Below are 17,235 nucleotides of genomic sequence, written 5' to 3' on the forward strand. Positions count from 1 at the left end.
ATGAGGAAGAAATATCAGCGATGGCAGAGTTTTTCCCACTGTGCCTGAGCGTCTGTGAAAGCAGCAGCGCTCCCTCCCTCCCTGCGTCCTCGTTTCTGGTCTTTAATTTCAATTAGCTCTGGCTGCTGGTTGACTTTGATGGCATTAGTCTTCCTCCCAGCCTCCACACTCGTCCCTCTGCTCTCGTCTTCCTCTGTTGGTTTTGTGAAAGCCGCCGGCTTTAACTGCTGAGATCAGAATCTGAACGCTCCGCTTCCACTTCCTGCCAGCATCTAGCCCGCCATGCAACCACTCACACACACACACACTCACACACACACTCACACACACACACACACACACACACACACACACACACACACACACACACACACACACACACACAGAAGACTCTTTAGACTGCAGTGGTTGTTGTTGGGACAGTGTAGGTGAGCAGTCCTGCTAGAAACAGAGAAGTAAATGATTGACAGCATACAGGGCATCATCTGGTGTTTCCTAGCAACAAGCCATAGTTCTGTGTGATAAAAAACCTCTCAGATATAAAATTTAACCTTCTATTATTTATTATTTGACTATTTTTTGCAACACATGCTCTGCCTTCCTGTTTCCACTGCTGATAACCTTCACTGCAGAATGAGTGTGTTTGTTCTGTGTGTGTGCGTGTATGTGTGTGTGTGTGTGTGTGTGTTTATGTACCATCACAGCCTGCATACCTGTACCTGCCTCTCTTACCTGAGGAGGACTGGTTTCACAGCTTTTCTGTCAGACTCTGGTTTTCATGCCTTCGTCTGACACGTCGCTCCAACACAGGAATTTACCTTCAGCCTTCAGCGGCCTTGGAGCAGTTTGTACTTTAAAACAGACGAGGAAACTTTGACTTTGGTACAAATATGTACAAAAATTTGATCAGTTTTAGTTGATGAACAATCAGGAAACCAAAAGCAGGAAAGTCTGTCTTCTCCTGCTCAGATTTAAGATGTTTTGTCGACTGTAAGATCACGTGAAATGACACAAATGTGTTTGTACTGTAGTTCACATCACAGCTGCTATCAAAGAGTCTCATATCATTGAATTAGTGATGTCATGTGGTTGTCGGTGATGTTTTGTAGCCGTCAGACTGACGTGTGAACGTGTAAAGATGAGGTCGGAGTGCAGCAGCAGATGTTCCTCTACTTCCTGTTTCCTTTAAATAGCTGGTCGCTCTGCTTCAGAGTGTAAACAGCCCACAGCGACAGACGGCGCTGCAGAAACACAGGGAACTCTGGGAAATCATCAGCACTCCGGTGTCAGACTGTCTTCTGTCTGTCTGTCTGTCTCCTGTCTGTCTCCTGTCTTTCATCTGTCTGTCTGTCTCCTGTCTTTCATCTGTCTGTCTCCTGTCTTTCATCTGTCTGTCTTCTGTCTGTCTTCTGTCTTTCATCTGTCTGTCTGTCTGTCTGTCTCCTGTCTGTCGTCTGTCTGTCTGTCTCCTGTCTGTCTCCTGTCTGTCGTCTGTCTGTCTCCTGTCTGTCTCCTGTCTGTCGTCTGTCTGTCTCCTGTCTGTCTGTCTGTCTTCTGTCTGTCTCCTGTCTGTCTCCTGTCTGTCGTCTGTCTGTCTCCTGTCTGTCTGTCTGTCTGTCTGTCTCCTGTCTGTCGTCTGTCTGTCTCCTGTCTGTCTCCTGTCTGTCTCCTGTCTGTCTTTGAGTTGAAATTGAAATTAAACAAATAAATCATATGACACTAAACATCTCCTGGTAAACACTTAGCAGGAGAAGAAAAAAGATGGATGATTTAATAACTCTTATAAAAAGTCTCCTCCTCCTCCTCCTCCACTTCTTCTCCTTCTTCTTCTTTGTTTTTTGACGGGTTGCAAACCAGCTTCAGCCACCTCCTGGTGTATGTAGATGCACTTCACTGATGTAGATATATAATCAATAATATAAATGTTAGCAGTATTGGGTGAGTGTTATCGTCCGTCCCTTGTTGCTACTTTAAAGTTGACTCAGTAGTTTGTTGATGTGATGACCAGGGATGTCCCGATCAGGTTTTTTTTTTTTACCCCAATCCTGATCCGAGTCATTTAATATTTAGTATCTGCCGATACCGAGTCCCGATCCGATACTTAGCCCTTACTAATATTTTCCTAGATAATACAGCTGCATCCAAGCTGTTCCTTAATAGGTTTTTTTATTTTGTTGAAACAAAGTAAATACTTTAATATGGCTCTCTCTTATTCTGCATATGCTTTTGCAACATTGGTCTCCTCGATTGCCTGTTTTACATGCTCTGCTGTATGAGACCCACGAAACTTGTGAGCATGTAGTACCGCACGCTGTAACTCAAGAGTGGAATCAATCCAGTGTGCAGTGTGAAGTAACGACATGGGGCAAACATCAGAACTCCAAATGTCTGTCGTGAAGCTAATAGCAGTCACATCTGTTAAATCACCTCGTAGGTGGTCACGGACTTTGCTGTACATCTCCGGTAAGGCGGTATCCGAAATGTAGTGCCGAGATGGTAGGGCATACCGGGGATTCAAAAACTCCAGAAGACGGTGAAAACCCTGATCCTCGACCACAGAGATGGGCTGGTTATCCAGAGCGATGAATTCAGTTACCTTCTCTGTAATATTTGTGGCCATGTCGCTGTCTCGAGGACATTTCTCTTTCCTTTTAAAAGTATCCGCGAGTGTTTGTTGCTTCGGTGCCTTTGCCTGTATTGCTTGAGTGAACTCGCTGTATTACTTTGAGTGTTTGCTTTCTATGTGCCGTATCATATTTGTGGTATTAAATGCTGCTCTTTCGTTGTCAGAGTAGCGTTACGCGAGCGTCTGTGTTCTGCCACAAATTGTGCTCCGTTTACGACAGCTGGGCTTTGGTCCACGTTCAGAATTGCCGATCCCGCTCAGTGAAACAATGCCATGTCAGCTCGGGACATCCCTAGTGATGACTGTCAGATATCACAGATATACACTGTTTTCAGAGAAGTGATGGATGGAGTTATTAGAGATATAAACTAAAGTATTTCTGATCGGGGGAAAGAAGTTGATATCTCTGCACCGTTGTTTTGGACAGAAAGATGAAAAAAGTATAGAATTGATCTGTTGAGGTCAAAGGTCACTGTGAGCAGGTCTGAAGCCTTCACACTTGCCCACACGTCTGCTGCCAAAACTAACACTCAGCTGGAAAATGTGTGGAAAACTGTTGATGAGCTGACCAGCAGCTTCAGAGTGTGTGTGTGTGTGTGTGTGTGTGTGTGTGTGTGTGTGTGTGTGTGTGTGTGTGTGCACCTCATGGGAGGAGTAATGGCAGCGGAGTTATTATAGAACAGACGAGGAGAAAATAGATGTCCGAAGACGGGGGCTTAGAGCGTCACGAGGTTGGCAAAAAACAGCTGCTGCCGCTCTGTTAAACACACACACACACACACACACACACACACACACACACACACACACACACACACCTTGTTTATGGATGGAGAGGCGTTGCCAAGAAAAAGAGACAGACGGAGGGAAAAACAGATCGTGCTCTCCCACACACGAGGGTGAAGTGAAACACAGCTCTGCTTTCCATCCAACAGTTTTCTTGTGAACTGATGAATTCTGAGTGGAAACAGTAAAAAACTGTTAAATCCTAAATATTGCTACAAACAAAAGGTTTTCCCTCCAGCAGGGGAACTGGTTTGGTTAAAATATAAATGAAGCAAACAGGAAAGAGAAACACTGAGAATTCAGTTTTACACCAAATCTAACAGTCAAAGAATGATTTATGACAATCATCAACCTCATATTAATCAATACTTGTTTAATCATTGATGGATCAAATATCAAAACTACCCTCATTCATTTCCTGTTATTGATCTGTTGTCTGTGAAGTGCAACTGAATATCAGAAATAATTCAAACACGATCTTTTGTTGAGACCAGTGTTCTTGTAGCTGTAAAAGTCTGTTTATTAGCGTCTGTTTTATCTTTGTGACATTTTACACAGTATTATTTCAACCATTGGAAAATGATCTGTGAAGGAAAAGATGGTGGGAGGACAGAGAGAGGAAAGCGCTTTATTTCCAACCACCAACGACATCCAGTCAAACTTTATGGTAATAAGTTGATCTGCTGCCTGCGAGCAAACCATCAAATCCTCAGGAGTAAAACTGAAACTGTCGTCATCATTTTTTAAAATTAAAATGTCTATCACAACCTCCTGGTGCTCAGGTTGAAGTCTATAAACAGCTTGTTTGTCCATTCAAACCTAAAAAATACTGAATTAAAGCAGCAAATGTTCTCATGAAAGACACTGGAAGAAGAAAATACACAGCACATAACTTTAAAGGTTATTCTGTAGTGTAATCTTGTACCAGAGTGAGTTACATGTTTATTTACATCTGTGTTAAAATTAATATTTCTGCTTCCTGGGTGAAGAAAAGAAATACACAAGAGGAAGTGGAGAGGACTTTAATAATCTGTCTGATCATTTGTTGATTATTAAGATTCAAATATTCAGCATTTAAAATATTGTTTTCACTTTATCATCACAATCTCTTCACTCTTTACCCATTCTTGGTGTTTGGGACCCAAACTGATATTACGGAGTAACACAATCCAATATCTGAGCTGATAGTCAGGGTTAGGGTTACATGTCAGCAGCAGCATCACATCCCGACATTTCAGCAGCAGCATCACATCACGACATGCTGGTGGGTGAAATAATAACAATGATAATAATAATAATAATAATAATAATAATAATAATTAATAATAATACGTCACATGGAAAATACAGGAAACATCACATCCAGCTGTGATCCAGCTGTGATCAGCTGTGAACAGCTGCAGCCGTCATCAGAAACGGTTGAAACTTCTCATTTCACTAATTCTCGCGTACAAATTACTAAAACATATTTCGTATTTTGTGCGTGCGATTTAGTTTTCTAGAAAGAAAACACATCCATGTCACCTCCGGGGCTCCGTAAACCTGAAACACATTCAGATAAAAAAGTGATATTTAAGTCAGGAAACACACGAAGTGAGCAGGCTGCTGCTGGCTACTGGTGATTTGCATTCATTTGCATTTTGTTGAAAAGTAAATTTATATTGTTCTTTTTTCAGTGACATTTAAAAAATATATTTCCAACATGCAACATGATCTCGTGGACATCAGATAAAAAAAAGAAATCTTTACCCACATGATGTTTTTACAGTGATGGTGGCTTGTTTCCAGCCTGGTTTTCCTGCCATCACCTATTTTTATCTAGTAAAAGTTTAAGTTTTGCGATCATATAAATCTGACTTAAATATGTTGTATTAAAGCTCAACTGTTGAGTGTAAACTGTAAACGGTGTGTTTCTAACTCTGCCATCAGCAGTCAAACATGACTGCTTTATTGTGACAGTCTGGCTGCTGTGCGGACAGCTTCCTGTTATCAGGCTCTATAAACGTCTCCTCTCTGGGTGTGAATATTAACTCACTCCCTGACGTCGGCCTCCTTCACTAAATAAAGCCTCCTTTGAGGAGCTCAGTGCTGTCAAATAAAAAGGCTTCTGTGTCGGAGGAGGCTCCGCCTGTCAGCCACGCTGCTCCACTTATCTCCTTACAAACAAACACAAGGACGCCAACACTGATCTGATGATGGAGCAGAGGCAGGACCAGCAGTCTGAAGGGAGGGCCGTCAGCCACTGAAGCAGTTTTAAAGGCTGTTCATTGGTCCTTGAGGGTCCTTAAAGAAGTTACTGTGAGAACACTCGTATCCCACACACCAGAAGCTTTTTGTGTCGCTAAATATTTCAATAATTAAATCAATCCGTTTTTAATATATACAATAGACAACAGGTGTGTGTGTGTGTGTGTGTGTGTATGTATATATATATATATATATATATGTGTGTATATATATGTGTGTGTGTGTGTGTGTGTGTGTATATATATATATATATATATATATATATATATATATATATATATATATATATATATATATATATATATATATATATAAATAAATAATATGTATGTATGTAGTTTATGTATCGAGTCTCTCTGTCTGCTAAATGTCATGTTTAAACCTTCAGAATCAGACAAATACAGGATCAAAATCTCTCTGATTCAACAAATATGAACGGTTTCTGTAAAACATCATATTGCTCAGTCAACACTAAACCAATCAGCCAGGTGTTTCCCATCATGCACTGGGTCTTGCAGTCCTTATTGTTGTTGTCCATGTGTGCGTGGTGTCGGATCAAGTCAGACATAAATGTGACCTATAGGTATCGTACAGCGATTGATTGTGCTCTCACCTGGCTCATCTTGACCCAGTCTAGTTTTAGTGATCAGTGGCAGGATGTCCTTCAGGTTCATGGTCCTGTGAGGATGTTCAAGTGTTCAACAGGTTCCAGTGATCCTTGTGTGGTTCTGAATTAATTACATTTCCCTTTGAATCTCAGTGCGCAGCTGCATCCCTAATATCAGTTTATTGAATTACATTTTCATACCTACATGCCGGCCGGACAGAACACCGGCCGACAGACCACCGGCCCGACAGAACATCCTCGGCCTGGAGGGTTTTTTATCAAATGTGGCACAAACATGGACTTGGACTGAAGGATGATCTGGTTTGCTTTTGGGGATCAAAGGTCACATTTTAGCCGTTACTCAACAATCTCAAAAACTTCACGGTTGGCAGTTCTAGTTTATCGTGGTCACCTTCTCTTCACCTGCCTGGTCACGTTCTCTGAAAGAGACGCTTTATTTTTTAAAACTAAATGCTAGAAATTATCAAATGTAGCTGTTTTCTTTTTATCTGATTAATAATCGTTTAATCGAGAGACAATTGAAAATAATCATCAGTTGCAGCCCTAGTTTGCTTCAAGGACTGCAACTGATGATCATTCTCTTTATTGATTAATCTGTCGATTGTTTTCTCAAATAGTCGTTCAGTTGTTTGGTCTCAAAAATGTTGATCAGTGTTTCGTCCTCAAGATATTCAGTTTCCTGTCAAAGAGGAGGAAAGAAACCAGAAGAAATAACATGTACCAAGCTGGATTTATAGAATTGTGACTTGTATTTAAAATTGATTCAAACTGGTTAATCGATCATCAACATTAATGTGATAGTTGACTTTTAATTGATTAATCACTGCACAACACTGTGGAGTGAAACAGCTGATAAACATCATGCAGATGTTCCAGATGTTCCAATGTTGGATGTTTTTCAACAACTTGTTTTTTTGTCTCTGACAGACTTCCTCTGCTTCAACACTGCATTTCCCATGGAGCAGTGCACCGACACACACACTGATCGCCATGGAGCCCCCAGTCAGGTATGGAAACGCACAGATGGACAGACGGACAGACGGACAGACGGACAGATGGACAGCACTGTTCCAGCTCAGTTCCCTGCAGTCAGTGTGTAACGACTGCAGGATGTTTATTGTGGTCACATGAAAAACATTACTGGTCGGCTCTCTGCGCCTTTTGAGTCACACACAGACACACACACACAGAAAACATAAACATGTTTTTTTTTGTGGATGGGCAGCAGGGATTTCTCCTTAAAACTTGATTAGCTGATCCCCCTCCCCCTCCTGCTCTTTGAGGAGATTAACCTTTGACCCCTGTGGCTGAAGTCAGAGCTGGCCAATCAGGAGGCTTCCTGGCTTTTAATTGCAGGCTCTGATTGGGTCGTTTGAGCTGTCGTCTGGTTTGATTAATAACCACAGAGCAGGAAGAGCTGTGATTACAGCAAGCCCGAAGGCTGCGTCTGGATCTGTGTGTGATACAGCTGAAGTCTGTCTGTCTGTCTGTCTGTCTGTCTGTCTGTCTGTCTGTCTGTCTGTCTGTCTGTCTGTGTGTCTGTGTGTAAGTGTAATCTTTAACTCAAGCTGCAGCTGAGGATTGTTGTGGTTGCTTTTCTCTCCCAGTTGAGTTGTTTTATCCTGCATCCTCAAAAATGTGCTTGCTGTTGTTGGTGGTGGTGGTGTTGTTGGTTGTGTTGTTGTTGTTGGTGTTGTTGGTTGTGTTGTTGTTGGTGGTGTTGGTGGTGGTGTTGTTGGTGGTGTTGCTGGTTGTGTTGTTGTTGATGGTGGTGTTGCTGGTGGTGGTGTTGTTGCTGGTTGTGTTGCTGGTTGTGTTGTTGTTGGTGGTGTTGGTTGTGTTGTTGTTGATGGTTGTGTTGTTGTTGCTGGTGGTGTTGCTGGTGGTGTTGTTGGAGGTGTTGGTTGTGTTGTTGTTGTTGGTGGTGGTGTTGGTTGTGTTGTTGTTGGTGGTGTTGGTGGTGGTGGTGTTGGTGGTGGTGGTTGTGTTGTTGTTGTTGGTGGTGGTGTTGGTTGTGTTGTTGTTGGTGGTGTTGGTGGTGGTGGTGTTGTTGGTGGTGGTGGTGTTGCTGGTGGTGGTGGTGTTGTTGGTGGTGGTGTTGCTGGTGGTTGTGTTGTTGCTGGTGTTGCTGGTGGTGTTGGTTGTGTTGTTGTTGGTGATGTTGCTGGTGGTGTTGTTGGTGGTTGTGTTGTTGGTGGTGTTGTTGGTGGTTGTGTTGTTGGTGGTGTTGCTGGTGGTGTTGGTTGTGTTGTTGGTGGTGGTGTTGTTAAGGTTTGAAACTCGGCAGTGTAACACTTATTGATCGTAACATCAGCAGCGAGCTGTACAATCAGATCCAGGCTGTGTTTATCTGGGTTGTGTCTGAGAATCCTGGAAAGTCTTGAAATGTTCCTCAAACCTGGAGGTCGAATCTCTCGTCTGTTATTTAGGATAGAAAGATTTTATATCTACTGATATTTGTTCAGTTTTATTTGATTTATGACTTTATTTGTTATTATTAGATGAAATTGTAGACTTTAACTTAACTTAACTTAAACCCTAACCCTAACCCTTGTCTTTTAAGTAGTTATATTTCTGACTAATCCATTGACTGAGGCTGCACAATTAATTGGATATTAATTATTTATGACAGTTAATATTATCAATGTCTTTTGATGACGATAAAACAGCATCTTGTTCTCCAGATGGAAGAAAACATGTTTGTTTGGTACAGAACCCAACAAATGTCACGTCATGAGGTTGTTTTTTACAATAAAATTATAATGCAATAATTATCTCAACCACTAAATGTTAGTCATATACTAATCTCCATATCTCTCAAAAATAATCACAATATCATTATTTTTTTTACCTTTGACTCGTTCTACAACTCGACCCAGCTCGTTATTTTATCAACGATTGTTTTCATTAAGGATTCATCAGTCAAAATGAGCTAAATGATGAATTCATTATCAAAATAGTTGCTTTTTTTTGTCAGTGGCTGATGACAGTGGTGTCCAACAGTAAACGTTTTAGAAAAATCTCTCTCTCTCTCTCTCTCTGACTATTAAAATGCATTTATTGTCCCGACAAGTCATATTAGACCCTAAAACAAACTCCATGTTTTAGGTTTTAAGTCCATGAAGTGCTCTTTCCCTCATATTTTACTACAATTTTTATGTATTCAGAATACTTTTAAAAGTCTTGATGCAACCTCTCCTTTATGAGTCAACAGCAGCTTTTGTTCTTTTTTTCTGGCGTCCAAAAGCTTTTTAAAAAGTAAAATGGGAGTCAGTGGTGATGCAGTCAGTGTTTGTGTCAGATGTGACTGTTGAATGGAGGCAGACTGCTGCCTTTGTTTCAGGACGAGGTGACTCCAGCTCGCTGACGTTCAAACAGAGTCGGCCAGTCTGCAGCTCAAAATCACTCCCATATGTCCCTGAGCAGCCACGCCCCCACCGCTCCGCTCGGCTCTGCAGCTCTCGGCTCGGCTTGGCTCGGATCGGCCCGGCTCAGCTTACACTGCTGGCGGGATCCAACCACGCTGAGGTTTAAGTACAGATGATTTCAGAGAATCCACTGAAAAATAAAGAGTCTGAAGGATTTCAGCTGTGTGTCAGACAGGAGACGTGAACAAAGATACAACACATCACACTCAGTGGCCACTTTATTAAGGACACCTGCACAACCTCATCCGGTCCAGTTCAACTGTTTTGCCCCAAACCTTTAACTGTGACTTCACTAATTAACATCTGATCTCCAACAATGTCAACATAAACACTGTAAACTCTGCGTTGAACTGGACCACCTTACATTGTACGGGTGAATCTAACAAACCAACCAATCAATCAATCAATCAATCAAACTTTATTTATACAGCACCTTTCAAACAAATCAAAGAGCCTTACAAGTGATTGAAAGAAAAAACATGGTATAAAAACAGGTCTGGAGCGAATGCACGCCAATTTCAATTAATGAATAGTTAAAATAAAAAGATGAAGAATAAAAGATAAAAACAGGAAAATTAAATATTGCACGTGAAATTTGATTTAAAAGTTTGTAAAATGAAGTTTAATATAAGAATAATGATAAGAAGAACAATAAAATCTAAATTAAAATCCATATAACATTTTGTAAAAAGAATAAAAGGCTATGATAAAACAGAGTACATGAAAATAAGTGTAATAATTGAAACCATAAAAGCCAGACTGAATAGATCAGTTTTTAGTTCATGTTTAAAAGTATCATAAATATAAACTCATTGATTGTTTACAACGACCAATATAACTTTACTATACTGATGTTTAAAGAGATGGTTATTATCCAGCACTGCAGTTCATATGAAACCTTCTGTAAGCTGATCATGTGATGAAGTGAGGCTATGAGTGTTGTGTGCTGGATGTTATCTGTACTGTCACTCACTGGGTTCTGCTGTTCATCAGAACCTCTAAGACGGGTCATAACTTCCTCAGACCCTCCTCTTGACTGCGTCATGAGTCACAGCCTCACTCTTTACATTAGCTTCAGGTTGGACATTAAAGATGGACCTTGTTGGTGTTGGAAGGTTTGGCAGACAGTGAATCATGTCATCATTTAAAGGAAAACTTTGCTGATTCCTTCAATAATTTATTCTAAAAAAAGAGAAAATGTTTTACTACTGCTTGATTTCTCCAAAGCACAAAAATACTCAGTTCCCTAAATCAAATCAAATCAAATTTTATTTATATAGCCCAAAATCACAATCACATTGCCTCAATGGGCTTTACAGTCTGTACAGTGAACGACATAACACAATTGTCGAGAGTTACTGTCACGTGATCAAAGTGGTGTCTCTGTCGAGGGGGAGCAATGACCAGCATCTCAGTTTTATCCGAATTTAGGAGCAGGAAGTTTTCTGACATCCAGTTCTTCACTGCACACAGGCAGGTCTCCAATTTGGTGATTTGAGATTTATCATCAGCTTTGATGGGCACATACAGCTGAGTGTCGTCCGCATAGCAGTGGAAATGTTTTCTGTAACTCCGAATAATTTGGCCAAGAGGTGAAATATATAAAGAGACGAGCAAAGGGCCCAGAACAGAGCCCTGGGGAACTCCATACTTCACATCAGTAAATATTGATGTAGTACTATTATAAGAAACACATTGTGTTCTTTCGGACAGGTAAGATTTTAGCCAGGCTAGAGTCAGGCCAGAGATGCCAAATTGACTTTCAAGTCGGTCTAACAATATGCCGTAATTTATGGTGTCAAATGCAGCGTTGAGATCTAGTAACAGAAGCACTGAGGTAGAGTTTGAGTCTAAAGTAAGTAGGATGTCATTTACCACTTTAGTGAGGGCAGTTTCGGTGGAGTGAAGCTCTGAAAGCTGATTGAAAAGGTTCCAGTAGATTGTTATTAGTTAGGTAGCCTGAAAGTTGCTGGGACACAACTCTTTCTAAGATTTTGGAGAAGAAGGGAAGGTTGGATACTGGCCTATAATTATTTTCCCTACAATGAAACAGAGAAAAGCACACAGTCCTCACATGTAGAACTGAACACTTCATCTGTCGTCAGTATAGCTGCTGATTAATTGTCTTTTGATTGACTAATTGATCAAATAATTGATCATGTCAGCTTGTTGGTCATGGTCAGTGAGAACAGTTTGGGGATAGAGACTACACATGTATAGGTGAAGATGTGGACTACCAGGTCTCATAAAGAGATTTCGTCTAGTTGCATTATGGGAAATGTAGGCTGCAGTGGTTTTAGAGTTTCTGAAATGGTAGAATTCAGGATATCTTGGCTCCAGATGCAGATTTTTAAAGAATTGGTCTCATTCATCTCCCAACTTTTTCAGAATTATGTTCGAAATGTCTGGAGTATCCGTCTGATCTCACACTCATTGTTACTGTTGTCCAGACTTCTGTCGAACATTTTTTACATATAAAAGGTTAGACTGAAGTCAGAAGTTTGAGACAAACACAGACCTCCTCCTGCAATCTCATGTTGCTGTCAGACCTCATCACTCTGTCCATGTTTCTTTTATTTCTTCTCATAGCAGTTTTTTAGCCGTCTTTTGGTTCATCCATAACTTCTATTTCTGATTATGCGTCGATGTTTATTTGTGTTTTCAGTTTCCCTTTTCTTTTTTCTGTTTCTTTACACACACACACACACACACACACACACACACACACACACACACACACACACACACACACACACACACACAGAAGACCACCTATATTGCTGTCTGTGTCGTCCACTCTAGGCTCTGTGGCTTGGCTGCCGTTTCCAAGGCGACACGGTGGATGAAACCATCCGGCCTGCACGAAGTCCAGTCTCTGACCAGACCACACACACACACACACACACACACAGAGCCAGTAGTCTGTCTGTTGGTTATATTTCTGTGTTTTTCTGTCTCTGGGGAAAGTTGTCTGAGCTCCAGTCTCTCCAGTTTCCACTCCTTCATACTGGGAGCAGACCAGTGCAGCCTGCTGGCTTCAGCCGAGGCAGAAAATAACAGAAAGAGACTCTGAGCAGCAGCAGTCTGATTGGCTCCCGTCGCTGTGGAGGCTCAGATGATACATAAACGACAGCTGCTTCAAAATGATTGACAGCAGAGAAGGAGGTGGAGGGCGGGGCTTAACAGTTCACTTCCTGTCTCTTTGAGAGAAGTGTCAAATGGTGACTGTTGTTCTCACAGTCGGTCCACAGAGAGGACGCTATCAGAGCTGTGACTTCCTGTAGAGAGAGTGTGTGTGTGTGTGTGTGTGTGTGCGTGTGTGCGTGTGTGCGTGCGTGTGTGCGTGCGTGCGTGCGTGCGTGCGCTCTGGTGTATTTTCCATTACCTGGTTCATTCCAGCAGCAGTGGGAGGAGGGAAGTGAAGGAGGAAGAGGAAGAGGAGGAGGTCTGGTTTTGATAAGCAGCTAAGATGAACAGCTGAACAGAAACTGAATTAGCAGCTGTTTGAAGAATCCGTTTTCTCTGGTTTCAGCTCCTCCAACTGAAGGATTTGACCCTTTCTGTTTTTATGTCCAGAGCTACGATGATTAATCAATTTGCCATTTGACAAAAAAATCAATCCAGTGTCTGGAGGAAGAAAATGATGCACATTTAAAGTTAAATGCATCAATCTGGTGCCATTTGAGATCAAAATTAAGAAGCTATATCTTAAATAACATCAACAAAAATAAGAAAGTGTAGAAAAATGATAAAATATAACACTGAGCTTTTCATCTTGTGTTAGTTCTCAGCTGTAACTAAACTGCTCAGAGAAGATGATCGTTGTCTTGTTTTAACATTTTGTGTGCTGACTCGGAGTAAAAGATGTTTTGCTGAAGCTGTGACGAGAAACAACATTAAAGATCAGTAATGCTATTTTGAGAAGTGAAAAATATTTTCAGTTAATCATGAATCTGTGGCGGGACAGATTAGACTGGTGGGCGCCACAGTCAAGGTCATTAATGGGAAACACTGCAATCTGCCTACTGTTGTGATACTTCCAGACAACAACACTATCCTCGTCTCTCTGATTCATATTATAGTGGTTTAAATATTTTTGAGGTTTGGACTGTTGATGTTGTTGTTGTCAATTTATCATAAAAGTCAGTGTTTTCTCTACTTCGGTCAGGAGTGGTGGACCCCCACAGTAAACACATGACCGCCATCAGGACTGGTGGACCCCCATAGTAAACACATGACCGCCATCAGGACTGGTGGACCCCCACAGTAAACACATGACCGCCATCAGGACTGGTGGACCCCCACAGTAAACACATGACCGCCATCAGGACTGGTGGACCCCCATAGTAAACACATGACCGCCATCAGGACTGGTGGACCCCCATAGTAAACACATGACTGCCATCAGGACTGGTGGACCCCCATAGTAAACACATGACCGCCATCAGGACTGGTGGACCCCCATAGTAAACACATGACCGCCATCAGGACTGGTGGACCCCCATAGTAAACACATGACCGCCATCAGGACTGGTGGACCCCCATAGTAAACACATGACTGCCATCAGGACTGGTGGACCCCCATAGTAAACACATGACCGCCATCAGGACTGGTGGACCCCCATAGTAAACACATGACTGCCATCAGGACTGGTGGACCCCCATAGTAAACACATGACCGCCATCAGGACTGGTGGACCCCCATAGTAAACACATCACCACCATGGCTAGATAAATTGAGAAATAGAACATTAATGTAGACAACAAACAAACAAAAAACAACAAGCTTCAGGCCCAGTGTGTAAAAGGAGCCCTTTAATCATGATTAATTAACCAAAATGAACAATATTAATGCTGCAAACAACTTACAGCGGGGAAAATAAGTATTGTACGTGTCAACATTTTTCTTTTTACACATAATTTAATTTATGGACATATATGTTTTGATTTCTTTGTATGTGTGGATTACTTGGGTTGTTACCGACATCTGGTGACAATTTCATGTCAATAGCCCCATCAGATATATATTTACTGAGAACAATGTTGACACGTTCAATACTTATTTTCCCCGCTGTATAGCGCCAGAACCGAAACTAAGACAAAGGATAGATGTGGAGCAAATACCAAAAAATACCTGATGCCACCGCTGCTACCAGCAGTGTGAGGCCATCCTGAAGATTTGTTGATTTTCTTCTTTGTCACATTTGACAACAGACTGAATATATTTTCGTTTTTGGACTCTTCTTCTATAGAAACAACTTGCACACAATTCCTCGAGTTGTAGAAAGTTATATCAGACATTTTTCAGTATTTTCTTCCCTCTTAAAGACACATGATTAATCAAGTGATTGGACATGCTGAACAGATAATATTCAGTAAAGAAAAGAATTGTAATTTCCTCAAATTTTATGGGGAAAAAAGGACAAGAAGAAAATAAATTGCATTCAGTATTTAGCTTATTCTAAAAGTAACCATCATTTTCTTATTAGTTTTATGAATTTCAGTATGAAGAAGTTGTTATCGAGAAGAAATTTCAGGTCAGCAAAACAAACTTTGACACTTAACAGGGAGACAAAATGTGGGATTCATATGAAAATGTGTTAAATGTCTAACTCATTTCAAAAATGTACTTTAAGGACAGAAAACAACAGCAGGAGACACTGATAAGAACATGAGAGAGGTGATAAATATGTATTTCAGTCGGCCAGACTTTCCTAATGATCCTCTCCGCTGTTTAAAGGACGTCCAACGTTTGTTCTATGACTGTATTTGTCTTCTGGTTCAGAGTGAGGAGGCAGGAGGACTTTATGAAGGATGGACATCATGTTTTGTTTCCTGTCAATCAGTGTTTTTGGTCTCAGTAACTGGTTGAACTGGGAGGTTTGAGTGGTCCGGTGTCGGCTCCAGTCCTCAGTGTGATTTATGATCTTAATGTTGTTTTTATGGTCTGAGTGTGTTTGTTTTATGACTCAGCTGGAGGACACAGGCAGCACCATGCCAGAGCTGAATGGACCTGTTTCTATGACGATTACATGATTAAAATCACCTTCAGGGAACCGCATGGCACTACTTTATTACTTTATTACTTTATTACTTCATTACTTCATTACTTCACTGGGCGGTCAGTCTGTCTGTGAGTGTCCAGTGTGACAGCATCAGCACCAATACTAATCACTTACTTACTAATCATAATTGATAATGATATTAACTGATACTGAGAGCCATCAGTGTTTTGTTGCCCCTGTGGATTCTGGGTAATCTGTGTTGCTGTAACATGATGATGTAGTAAATGTTCCCTCCAGTTTGTAGCTGCAGCTGCTCAGCAGATCTTCTGTGAGACTCAAATCTAATTATTTTCTCTGCTGCCCGCTCTCTGTCTCTCTCTCTCTCTCACACACACACACACACACACACACACACACACACACACACACACACACACGGGTGTGTCTGCAGCTAAAACACAGACACACCAAACCGACTTCAAGGAATAAGCGGTGATGAAGGCCGTCTGTTGCGTCACTGGTACCTGGAAGTCGGCACCGGTACCTTTTTTCAGTTCAATACGCCGTTGCAGAAGAAGAAACAGCAGCATTATCAGCTGTATTTCTGTTGTCGTCACGATTGCAGTGCTTGTATACTTTTTTTGCCCGTAAATAGTATGAAATGTATGTAGTATTTCTTTCATATGAAGGTTTGGGACAGGGTAAACAACAACATGATGCTAATGTTAGTAGAAATACTAAGATGACAATCCAGACAGTTGAAAAAGCTCGGTTATCTCCAGAAAACAACTCCTACAACTAGCTGATTAATTACATATAGATGTCGATGAAGTTGTTGAGGTTTTGCTGCTCATGAAGCAGTTGAACGCTCCCTGAACGGGTGCAGCACTGGCTGCAGGTGTGCTAACGTCAGCTGTCAAACACTTTATACTCTTTAGGTTTATGATATATTTTATTTTTGACCAGGTGTTTTCTCACATTAGACATGTTGCCTTGGTCAGCTTTGCATTTCACAGTGTCGCCCTGACTCACTATGACTTGTTGCAGCGGTGACATTTTGCCCTTTGCCCTTTTCTATAGTCTAGAGATACTTTATGAACTGTTACCTGGTCGTACCTTTTTGTACCAAGGTGATTCGGTCTGTACCCTTAAAAGTACCGTGTTCAGTACCCAACCCTACACCTGATGTCCTTACTCAAATTGGAACATGCTAACTTGCACATACTGCTGAATCCATTGTAACTTACTCTTTCTAGTGGCAGCTGCAGGTCAGCTCAACATTCAGGCACAAAGTTATTCCTAATATCATCACATCTGGTCTCATAATCACATCATGTCGTGCTGCTCTGCCTGTGTAAACACCACAAATTTAATTTGAAGTAAACTCCCATCATGAGTTGATAAGGAGGATGAGTCAGTTAAAACAGAAGCTCTCGACCTGAACTTCACGAGCTTACATGAAACCACTGTAAATATTTAACACACAGCTGTGACTTCAGCTAAGGGTTATTATAT

General features: G+C 41.3%; 1 protein-coding gene across 1 annotated transcript in view; it reads left to right on the forward strand.

The window, feature by feature from the left end:
- bmpr1aa (bone morphogenetic protein receptor, type IAa) overlaps positions 1-17,235 on the forward strand; it is a 66,603-nt gene that overhangs the window by 16,590 nt on the left and 32,778 nt on the right. The window contains exon 2 of the mRNA XM_073481837.1: positions 7,215-7,294. The gene's annotated coding sequence lies outside the window, so the exon portion shown is untranslated. The remainder of the gene's footprint in view (positions 1-7,214; positions 7,295-17,235) is intronic.

The sequence above is a fragment of the Pagrus major genome, chromosome 15 (genome assembly GCF_040436345.1).
Source record: "Pagrus major chromosome 15, Pma_NU_1.0".
NCBI lineage: Eukaryota > Metazoa > Chordata > Actinopteri > Spariformes > Sparidae > Pagrus > Pagrus major.